Genomic DNA, 11,125 nt, shown 5'->3' with positions numbered 1-11,125 from the left:
GAGCGAAAAACAGAACCGCAAAACCGAAAAAGGGCTGCGGTGTGAAGGGGTTAAGTTTCTCAAATTAGCAAAATATAAAAACCTAAATAAATCTGGTATCACCACAATCATACTGACCTCCGAAATAAAGCTGTCATATCCCTTCTACCACATAATGGATAGCATGAAAAAATAAATAATAGACAAAAACAATTCCTGCAGTGCTGATGTTTATTTATTCTGAGTTCAAAATATATGAATAATAAATGTTAAACAAATATTATGCACCACAAAAAAAAATCGATTTGAGTGTGCAAAAGTAGGAAAACATTAAAAAATCCTAAATTAATCTGGTATCGCTGTAATTGTGCTGGCATAAAAAATAAAGCTGTCTTAGGCTACGTTCACATTTGCGGTGTGCGCCGCAGCGTCGCCGCCGCAACGCACAGCGCAAATGTGAACACATGCACAACGCTGCTTTTTGCGCCGCATGCGTCCTTTTTTCCATTGATTTTGGACGCAGCAAAAATGCAACTTGCTGCGTCCTCTGCGCCCCGACGCGGGCGCCGCAGGGACGCATGCGGCGCAAAAAGCAAGTGCACCGCATGTCCATGCGCCCCCATGTTAAATATAGGGGCGCATGATGCATGCGGCGCCGCTGCGGTGCCCGACGCTGCGGCGCTAGCCGCGAATGTGAACGTAGCCTTATCACTTATAACGCGCGGTGAATGTCATGAAAAAATAAATAAAAAACAATTCTTTTTTATATTTAGCCTGTGCTCTACGCTGACAATGCTGTGAGTTGAAGTACCACAAAACCTGGAATGTCCATAGTTCCTGCACCTACAAAATGTGTGAAAATGTGAAACCCTGGAAAAGGTTTCTTTCATAGACAATGATTAATACTCTTACATGTCATTTGTGCATTGCTAGATGTATCACTAGCAAAGAAACACTCACTGTTCTTGTTTTAAATGCTTTTTACTTTTTGAGAACTTTTCCTTAATCGCCCGACTCCTCCAGCCTTGATGGTAACCAATATGATCTACCATATTATTACTACTTGTTATCAATATTAATTAACACCTGTGGCGATATCACTCATGGTCATATGTGGCATCATCAAATACAGGTGACATCATCAAATACAGGAGGCCATTGTTACCTCACAACATGATGTCACAATGACTGTGGGTCTATAAAAACCGGTGTTCTAGGGGCAAAGGGTCATTTCAGGAGATGAAGACGACGAGAGCGGAGGATCCAGGATCGAGGACACAGACTCTCATTTCAGGAGATGAAGACAAAGAGGGCGGAGGATTCAGGATCGAGGACACAGATTGTCTTTCCAAGAGATGAAGATGAGGAGAGCAGAGGATCCAGGATCAAGGACACAGACTCTCATTTCAATCCTCTGGATTGAGCATACAGGTAAATAAGAAACCTTTCAGGGATTTAAGTTAGTGAACTTAGCGCCAACATGGACCCTCCAAGTCTACAGATTGTGGTTGTAAGGTTCTGGATTTCTTCAGTCCTTGCTGGTAGAATCTCTAGACTTGGGTGATGAAGGTTCTATGTGAGGTCACACAGCGGAATGTTGGACACTGAGTTCTATGCAGCAAACATGGGGACATCAGAGAGTTCAGCACTAAGATCGCACCTCGGATGGAGACACCACTGTCGCTACTATGGTCAGTGACACTTCAAGTTGTATCTGTGGGTGGCACAGATTGTTGGTGGTCCTGTCACTTTAAATTAAGATTATTGGGGCAAAAATGTACCATTATTCCCCCACATGGGACAGAGGTTGGTGTACATACATTGGGGGAAAATACTTTTCTTTATTTACTCTGTATTTATTTATATATTTATTTTACCATTTTATTGTACTATTTATTTAACTTATATATAACTGCATTTACAACATTTTTTTTTAATCAAATTTAATACACCATTTTTAAGTGTCTACGTCTAAGCTTAAAACTGCAGAGAAAAGAGGACTTGTTTATCTGGCACAAAGTACAATATATTTATGACGCTTTATACAGGTTTTATGCCAATTCTTCCCTTCATATTATTATTTCTTTCTTACAGGGAGATAATCTGGATCCTGGAAGGAAGATTGAAGAATCTAAAGAGAGCCACACGATTGTTTTTTCTTAATCATTTATTATGTCTGCACATGATATTTGTGTCTTATGATGTCATTATATGCTGATTATATGGATCTAATCCTGGAATCAGTGCATCATGACATCATATTGTTTAGGTGTCTGCTGTCTTACCCAACTGTATCAGGAGTAGAACATACATATTTACATACTTTAGCACTATAGAGTGCAACTTTATTTGCCAACTGTATAAGGGTCATGATATGATGCAACAATCCTATGTCTGTATATTAAGGGGTACTGTTTGTAGGGAGGTAGTGTTTGTAGGGAGATAGCGTTCTGTGTGGGGAGGTAGTGTTCTGTTTTTTTACAGGGGAGATGAACATAGTCAAGCTATGAGCTCCAGAGTCCGATCTGAATAGGACAGGTGAGGCGACTTACCAGGACAAAGAAGATCTGCTATCCAGAAACGAGTCACCATATTGAATATCATTGTTGTATATATATCAGTTAGTTAGTTGTAGTATGGCCTTGGTGCAGGGTTCTCGAACTGATCGCCTTTTCTCGGGGTCAAGAAGGAATTTTTTCCCTGTAACACACATTGGCTGAATGTGTCCAGGGTTTTTGCCTTCTTCTGGATCATTGGCTTTAGATAGAGGTAAAGATTGTATTTAATAAAATATGTTTAAAATCAGTGATCGGTCTCCTTATGTCTTTATTTTATACAGCACTCTGGTAGTTGTATATGAGAGTTCTCATTTTTAGGATCCATGGCTGCCACAACATGAAGGCAAGCAGAAATAAGAGGGCAGTAATTATGTGTCTGCTACTCTAATGTCTCTATTTATAATGTATAAAATAGAGCAATACGCAAGATATCTGCAAAGGTGGGAATTATTATCCTCATAGAAAATTATTGCAGAGTTAATTTATCATATTTATATTGAACTTCCATCTACAGTTAGTTAGACTAAATTGAACAAAATTAATAAAATTAATTAAGACGCAAATCCTTCCTAATACCACTATTAATGGCACATCCCTCCTAATAACACACTTAGTGAAACGTCCCTCCTAATAACACTCCTAGTGACATGTCCCTCCTGATAACACTCCTAGTGACACGTCCCCCCGAATAACACTTCTAGTGGCATGGCCCTATGCCCCTCCTAATAAGGTATAAATTGCTGATTGCCGGTGGTCTGACTGCTGAGACCACCAGTGATATCAAGACTGGAGATTTGGAACCCCAATATTGGGGCTCTGCAATCCTGTTCTCAATTGAGAGGAGATTTGAGTCGCCCGCCAGGGCCATGGGATACCCGATACCGGGTCCGATGTACACAGGGGGATGTCACGGTGGCGACCCAGTCCGTGGCCCTGGGCGCCCATGTAAAAGGGGAAATCGAATAAAGTTTATGTTCGTGATGCCACCTGTGGTATTCGGTCAGTGGGGATCGACGCTGCTTTAAGGGGTCCTCTGGGGTGATGTTATGGCAGCTAGATGGTATAACTTCCCACAAATTAGGTATATCCCCAGGGCTCCCGGTGTGTAGATGGAAGATGGTGAATGGTGCAGTAAAGAACGAGGACACAGGTTTGCAGTCTATTTACCTGGTATACTGAAGGCTTCAGGCAGCCACAGTCCAGGGCAGGCATGGTCCGACCAGCTTGGAAGCGAATCCAGAGTCCCCTTTACCAGGTGGAGTTAAAAGCCTTCCTCTAGCACGGTGGTGTTGTAGTCCCTTACTGCCTATGGCTTCAGATAAGGTCCTCACAGTTCTTCTCTCTGTCCCCCTTATAGGATAGGACACAAACCCGTATGACAGGTGACTCGGGCCTTTTTATAGGGTCTCTATCATGACCAGGGCTCTATGTGTCACTGTGCCTGCTGGGTATTAGGGCAGACAGGTAACTTGCAGTTCAGCTGTCCTGCCAGTCTCTGCTGTAAGTCTTAGAGTCCCTTACAACCTCGGTGTTCCAGCTACCAGTTATCTGCGCTTCAGAGGGGGAATAGTTCATTCACACCTGGTCTCCCCTGATATCACTCTCCTGTGCTTTGCTCTCCTTCACACTCACTGAACGATGTTCTTTCCTTCTGTATGTCTCTTTTCTTTCTGTAGTGACTCTGGCTACATGGCTCCTTATACGTTTTTTCTGCCTCAGACTGCTCGAGTCTGTTTCCTGGCACTCTCTACCACTTTCTGAATCCTTTCCCTCCAGAACAGAATGTATTTATAGGGGAGTTCACCCTAAACCAGGCTTAGAGCTCCCCTTCAGGCCTGGAGTGTGAACATGTTGTATGCATTGTGATTACCTGATAAAGAAGATCTTTCATCGCTTCCAAATGTAACATCACTCTCCCCGTGATAAAAGCAATGTTACTGTGACGACCAGGACACTGGGGCGTCACAGATTTATTGTCTATGGGACAGCCAAGTACAGTGCTCTGCTATTTTCAGCAGTCTTATAAACAATGAATGGAGTGAAGTCCGAGCATGACCATTGTCACGTACACACTTCTCAACACATGACACATGACACATGTCGACAATAAAACTGCAATTTTATTTATTTATCTACCATAACTCGTGTCATAACTCCAGAGAGTGCAGAAACACTTCCAATTTGGTTATGGTACTTTTATAAATCACACCCTACACAGTCCACTCACCCCGATTGCTTAGCATGCTGCCACCAATCATCAAACACACAGGGTGATAAGTCCCCAAAATATATTACTGTCTGACAATCAAAGTCACACAGTCACAGTCACACAGTCTCTGAAAGTCTATGGATTCTTTAAAGCATACAAGGATCAAACTTATTAAAGATTTTAAATATTAATATAAAAATATATAGTGCTTACAATAAAAGATATAAAAGGGGTAAAAATAAAGTGAAAAAATGATGCAAAACAGTTATAAAACAAAAAGGGACAAATAACAGAAATATCTAAACATTTCCGTCTACAGTTATCTTCTGTTTCCTTGAGGGAAATCATGTGTCGTTGTTGTGACACGTGATGACGGTGCCCAATCAGTGCTGGCATCATTGTCCCTGCCTTTGGACAAATCAAACATAAAGAGGAAGTCCGGACAGCAGCTGATCTCTTACTTCCTCTTCATGCTCAATTTGACAGGTAGTGGGGACAGTCACGCCAGCACTCATTGGGCACCTGCATTACATTTCACAACAACCGCAAGAGGAGCACCAGGAGATGGAATGCCAACATTGCAGAAACGGCGTAAGCACGGGATGAGAGTATAAGCTTTATTATTTCCTTGGGACTAAGCGAGGGGTATGAGAAGAAGTTGTCCAATTAGTGGATAACTACTTTAACTAGAAATGTTGTTGATATTATAGTTTACCTTACGATTATATATTTCCTTCACAAAGATTTCCACTTAATTCAGGACAAGGGCTCACTAGGAGGTCTGGTGTTCGGACCTAGCAATAAGCAAATTATCCTCTATCCAATAACTGGGGGTGTGGAGACACAGCATTGTATTTTAATTAACCCGCGTTATGCCCACGTTAAAAGGAGAGCAGGCATTCATCGTGATGATCCCTGGTCCATGCGGTTTCGGCTAGCGGACCGAGGCGCTTGCCAACCTCCCATGTCTCCACATGGGAATAATTTCATTTTTTTAGGGGAATAACCTTTTAAATTATACCTAAGCTCATAGTATGGTTTACAGCTCCTCAGTGACCTCCCTGCTCTTGAACATCCCCCTTCTAGTGTTCACATAATATCCATATCAGAAAAGAAGGTTCAGAGACCTGTGGGGCACCTGGGTTGCACTATGAAAGGGGATTCCGCAGGTGATTATATATAATTTATATTATTTTTGGACAATGCCCCTTAGGATGTACCATATTTAATTTTTACCAGAACCATAGAGAAAATACGGCAGCACTCACCAGTTCTAGAGTGGTATAAATCCTTTATTTGGGTATAAAAAACATCATCATCTTCACGGCTCGGGGGTGTGCAGATGGAAAAAGGGTGTGCAGGGTTAGACGACGGCCATTTCGCACCAACGGCAGCGCTTCCACGGGTCAATGGTGTTGGGAAGTGATGCTGACATAAGTAGGTGAGTACAAACAAACTCCTTCCACCCCACACCCCAAATCCCAAACAACCAACGCCGAAGTATAACACGTACATCTATTTAAAAAAACTTTAAAAACAATACTGGCATCATACACCGGGTTGAGTACCAAAGTACCTCTCATTCCCAGACAATTTATACATCAAAATTCACCTAAAAGAGTGACTATATAGGTATCAGCGATATTAACCCTTTGGCTCTCAATACGTCTATTATACACTTCCTAAGGAAGGGAATGGAAAAGGAAAAAAAAAAAAGAGAAATATCCCAAAACAGCCATAAACCGAAAGGGGAAGAGGTACTTATCCGTAGGTTGAGAGGTGAAACATCCACATAGCATAGCCATACTAAGGGGTCATAAAAAAATGGACATATCATTTCTGTCATTCAGACCAGCCGGACCTGTAGCCTGCGTCCGCATGATCCACCTGGCCTCCTGCCTCAAAAGCAGCTTATGTAAATCTCCCCCCTGTGTTGGTAAGGCAACTCTCTCTATTCCTGCGAATGTAAGAACCTCCGGATTCCCTTCATGTATATCCCTGATGAGACTAATGAGTATCGGCACGCCCTTCCCTGACTGAATGGACCTGAAGTGTTCCCTAAAACGCACACACAAATGGCGTATAGTCTTGCCTATGTAAAACCTTCTGCAAGGGCAGAAGACTACATTTACAACATACAGTGGGGCAAAAAAGTATTTAGTCAGTCAGCAATAGTGCAAGTTCCACCACTTAAAAAGATGAGAGGCGTCTGTAATTTACATCATAGGTAGACCTCAACTATGGGAGACAAACTGAGAAAAAAAAATCCAGAAAATCACATTGTCTGTTTTTTTATCATTTTATTTGCATATTATGGTGGAAAATAAGTATTTTGTCAGAAACAAAATTTCATCTCAATACTTTGTAATATATCCTTTGTTGGCAATGACAGAGGTCAAACGTTTTCTGTAAGTCTTCACAAAGGTTGCCACACACTGTTGTTGGTATGTTGGCCCATTCCTCCATGCAGATCTCCTCTAGAGCAGTGATGTTTTTGGCTTTTCGCTTGGCAACACGGACTTTCAACTCCCTCCAAAGGTTTTCTATAGGGTTGAGATCTGGAGACTGGCTAGGCCACTCCAGGACCTTGAAATGCTTCTTACGAAGCCACTCCTTCGTTGCCCTGGCGGTGTGCTTTGGATCATTGTCATGTTGAAAGACCCAGCCACGTTTCATCTTCAATGCCCTTGCTGATGGAAGGAGGTTTGCACTCAAAATCTCACGATACATGGCCCCATTCATTCTTTTTTGTACCCGGATCAGTCGTCCTGGCCCCTTTGCAGAGAAACAGCCCCAAAGCATGATGTTTCCACCACCATGCTGTTGTGAATTCCGTTCTCGAACTCCCTCCTGTGGTCATGAATGGTACTTCGGTGAGTTCTGTCCGTGGACTCCCTCTGGTGGCTGTGAGTGGAGCTGCTGGTTCTGAGATTCCTTCCCCACCTGCCCTCGTTTAGGGCTAGGCTGGATTCTCTATTTATCTCAACTCAGATCGTTACTCCATGCCAGCTGTCAATGTTCTAGTACTGGTTCAGATCTCTCCTGGATCTTTCTGAGGACCTGTCTACTCCAGCGAAGCTAAGTTCCTGCTTGTTCATTTGTTACATATGGTTTTTCTTGCTAAGTTCTAGTCCAGCTTGCTATCATGAAACTGCCTGGCTAGCTGGAAGCTCTGGGGTTGCAGAGTGGCACCACCGCACCGTGAGTCGGTGCGGGGGTATTTTTTGCACACTCTGCGTGGTTTTGTAGTTTTTTGTGTTGACCGCAAAGATCCCTTTTCTATCCTCAATCTGTTTAGTTAGACTGGCCTCCCTTTGCTAAAGCCTATTTCATCCTGTGTTTGTGATTTCCTCTTAACTCACAGTCAATACTTGTGGGGCGCTGCTTTTACCTTTGGGGAAATTTCTCTGAGGCAAGTGAGGCTTTGTTTCCTTTCTTTAGGGGTAGTTAGCTCTTAGGCTGTGAAGAGGCGTCTAGGCAGAGTCAGGCACGCTCCACGGCTATTTCTAGTTGTGTTGATAGGAGTAGGGTTTGCGGTCAGCAGAGTTCCCATTTCCCCAGAGCTCGTCCCGATTCCGTGTTTAACTATCAGGTCATTCCTGGTGCACCTAACCACCAGGTCCATAACAGTACAGCTGGACCACAAAGTGTTAATGCATCTCAATAGAGGGAAAAGAGAAGTTTTGAGACCATTTTTTTTTTCTCTGCAGTGTGTTTTGCCTTTCTTTTCCCCTTAAACTCTGGGTGGTTCAGAACTCAGGTGTGCATATGGACATTCAAGGTCTGTCCTCTAGTGTAGATCAACTCGCTGCAAAGGTACAAAACATTCAAGATTATGTAGTTCAGAATCCTATGTTGGAGCCTAGAATTCCAATTCCTGATTTATTTTCTGGGGATAGATCTAAATTTCTGAATTTCAAAAACAATTGTAAACTGTTTCTTGCTCTGAAACCCCGCTCTTCTGGTGACCCTATTCAGCAAGTAAGAATCATTATTTCTTTGTTGCGTGGCGACCCTCAAGACTGGGCATTCGCCCTGGCGCCAGGAGATCCTGCATTGTGTAATGTAGATGCGTTTTTTCTGCCACTGGGATTGCTTTATGATGAACCGAATTCTGTGAATCAGGCAGAGAAAATTTTGCTGGCTTTGTGTCAGGGTCAGGATGAAGCGGAGGTATATTGCCAGAAGTTCAGAATGTGGTCTGTGCTTACTAAGTGGAATGAGTGTGCCCTGGCAGCAATTTTCAGAAAGGGTCTTTCTGAAGCCCTTAAGGATGTTATGGTGGGGTTCCCCACGCCTGCTGGTCTGAATGAATCAATGTCCTTGGCCATACAGATCGATCGGCGCTTATGTGAGCGCAAAACTGTGCACCATTTGGCGGTATCCTCTGAGCAGAGGCCTGAGCCTATGCAATGTGACAGGACTTGGACCAGAGCTGAACGGCAAGAACATAGACGTCAGAATGGGCTGTGTTTTTACTGTGGTGACTCCACTCATGTTATCTCTGATTGTCCTAAGTGCACTAAGCGGTTCGCTAGGTCCGTCACCATTGGTACTGTACAGCCTAAATTTCTTTTGTCCGTTACTCTGATTTGCTCTTTGTCATCCTATTCTGTTATGGCATTTGTGGATTCAGGCGCTGCCCTGAATTTGATGGACTTAGAGTTTGCCAGGCGCTGTGGTTTTTTCTTGGAGTCCTTGCAGCATCCCATTCCTTTGAGGGGAATTGATGCTACTAGTGTTGAGCATTCCGATACCGCAAGTATCGGGTATCGGCCGATACTTGCGGGTATCGGAATTCCGATACCGAGATCCGATACTTTTGTGGTATCGGGTATCGGTATCGAAACAACATTAATGTGTAAAATAAAGAATTAAAATAAAAAATAGGGATATACTCACCTCTCCGACGCAGCCTGCACCTTACCGAGGGAACCGGCAGCCTTCTTTGCTTAAAATGCGCGCGTTTACTGCCTTCCGTGACGTCACGGCTTGTGATTGGTCGCGTGCGGCCCATGTGGCCGCGACGCGAACAATCACAGCAAGCCGTGATGTAATTTTCAGGTCCTGTTCTAGGCATTCAGGATTTTAAAATTACGTTCCGGCTTGTGATTGGTCGCGTCGCGGTCACATGGGCGACGTGACCAATCACAAGCCGTGATGTCACGGGAGGCAGGAAACGCGCGCATTTTAAAATTACGTCACGGCTTGTGATTGGTTGCGTGCCGCCCATGTGACCGCGACGCGACCAATCACAGCAAGCCGTGACGTAATTTTCAGGTCCTGAATGCAGAATTAGGCATTCAGGACCTGAAATTACATCACGGCTTGCTGTGATTGGTCGCGTCACGGTCACATGGGCGGCACACAACCAATCACAAGCCGTGACGTAATTTTAAAATGCGCGCGTTTCCTGCCTCCCGTGACGTCACGGCTTGTGATTGGTCGCATCGCCCATGTGACCGCGACGCGACCAATCACAAGCCGGAACGTAATTTTAAAATCCTGAATGCCTAGAATTAGGCATTCAGGACCTGAAAATTACGTCACGGCTTGCTGTGATTGGTCGCGTCGCGGCCACATGGGCGGCACACGACCAATCACAAGCCGTGACGTCACGGAAGGAAGTAAACGCGCGAATTTTAAGCAAAGAACGCTGCCGGTTCCCTCGGTGAGGTCCAGGCTGCGTCGGAGAGGTGAGTATAGCAATATTTTTTATTTTAATTCTTTCTTTTACACATTAATATGGTTCCCAGGGCCTGAAGGAGAGTTTCCTCTCCTTCAGACCCTGGGAACCATCAGGGATACTGTCCGATACTTGAGTCCCATTGACTTGTATTGGTATCGGGTATCGGTATCGGATTAGATCCGATACTTTGCCGGTATCGGCCGATACTTTTCGATACCGATACTTTCAAGTATCGGACGGTATCGCTCAACACTAGATGCTGCTCCTTTGGCCAAGAATAAGCCTCAGTACTGGACCCAGTTGACCATGTGCATGGCTCCTGCGCATCAGGAGGATATTCGCTTTTTGGTGTTGCATAATCTGCATAATGTGGTCGTGTTGGGTTTGCCATGGCTGCAGGTCCATAATCCAGTATTGGATTGGAAATCAATGTCGGTGTCCAGTTGGGGTTGTCAAGGGGTACATGGGGATGTTTCATTGTTGTCAATTTCTTCCTCCACTCCTTCTGAAGTCCCTGAGTTTTTGTCGGATTACCGAGATGTATTTGATGAGCCCAAGTCCAGTACCCTACCTCCTCATAGGGATTGTGATTGTGCTATTAATTTGATTCCTGGTAGCAAGTTCCCTAAGGGACGACTTTTCGTTTTTGTCCACATTTAGTATTGCATTATTATGTATATGTTATCTTAA

At 43.9% G+C, this 11,125-nt stretch overlaps 1 long non-coding RNA gene across 1 annotated transcript; it reads left to right on the top strand.

Annotated features, from left to right (window-relative positions):
* Positions 1-1,071: 1,071 nt before the first annotated feature.
* Positions 1,072-2,671, top strand: LOC143809909 (uncharacterized). The gene is made up of 2 exons (XR_013222525.1): positions 1,072-1,410; positions 2,074-2,671. It is a non-coding gene; the product is annotated as an uncharacterized LOC143809909 (long non-coding RNA).
* Positions 2,672-11,125: the final 8,454 nt, after the last annotated feature.

Source organism: Ranitomeya variabilis, chromosome 2, assembly GCF_051348905.1.
Source record: "Ranitomeya variabilis isolate aRanVar5 chromosome 2, aRanVar5.hap1, whole genome shotgun sequence".
NCBI lineage: Eukaryota > Metazoa > Chordata > Amphibia > Anura > Dendrobatidae > Ranitomeya > Ranitomeya variabilis.
Note: the sequence above shows the minus strand (reverse complement) of the source record. Positions and strands in the feature narration are given on the sequence as shown.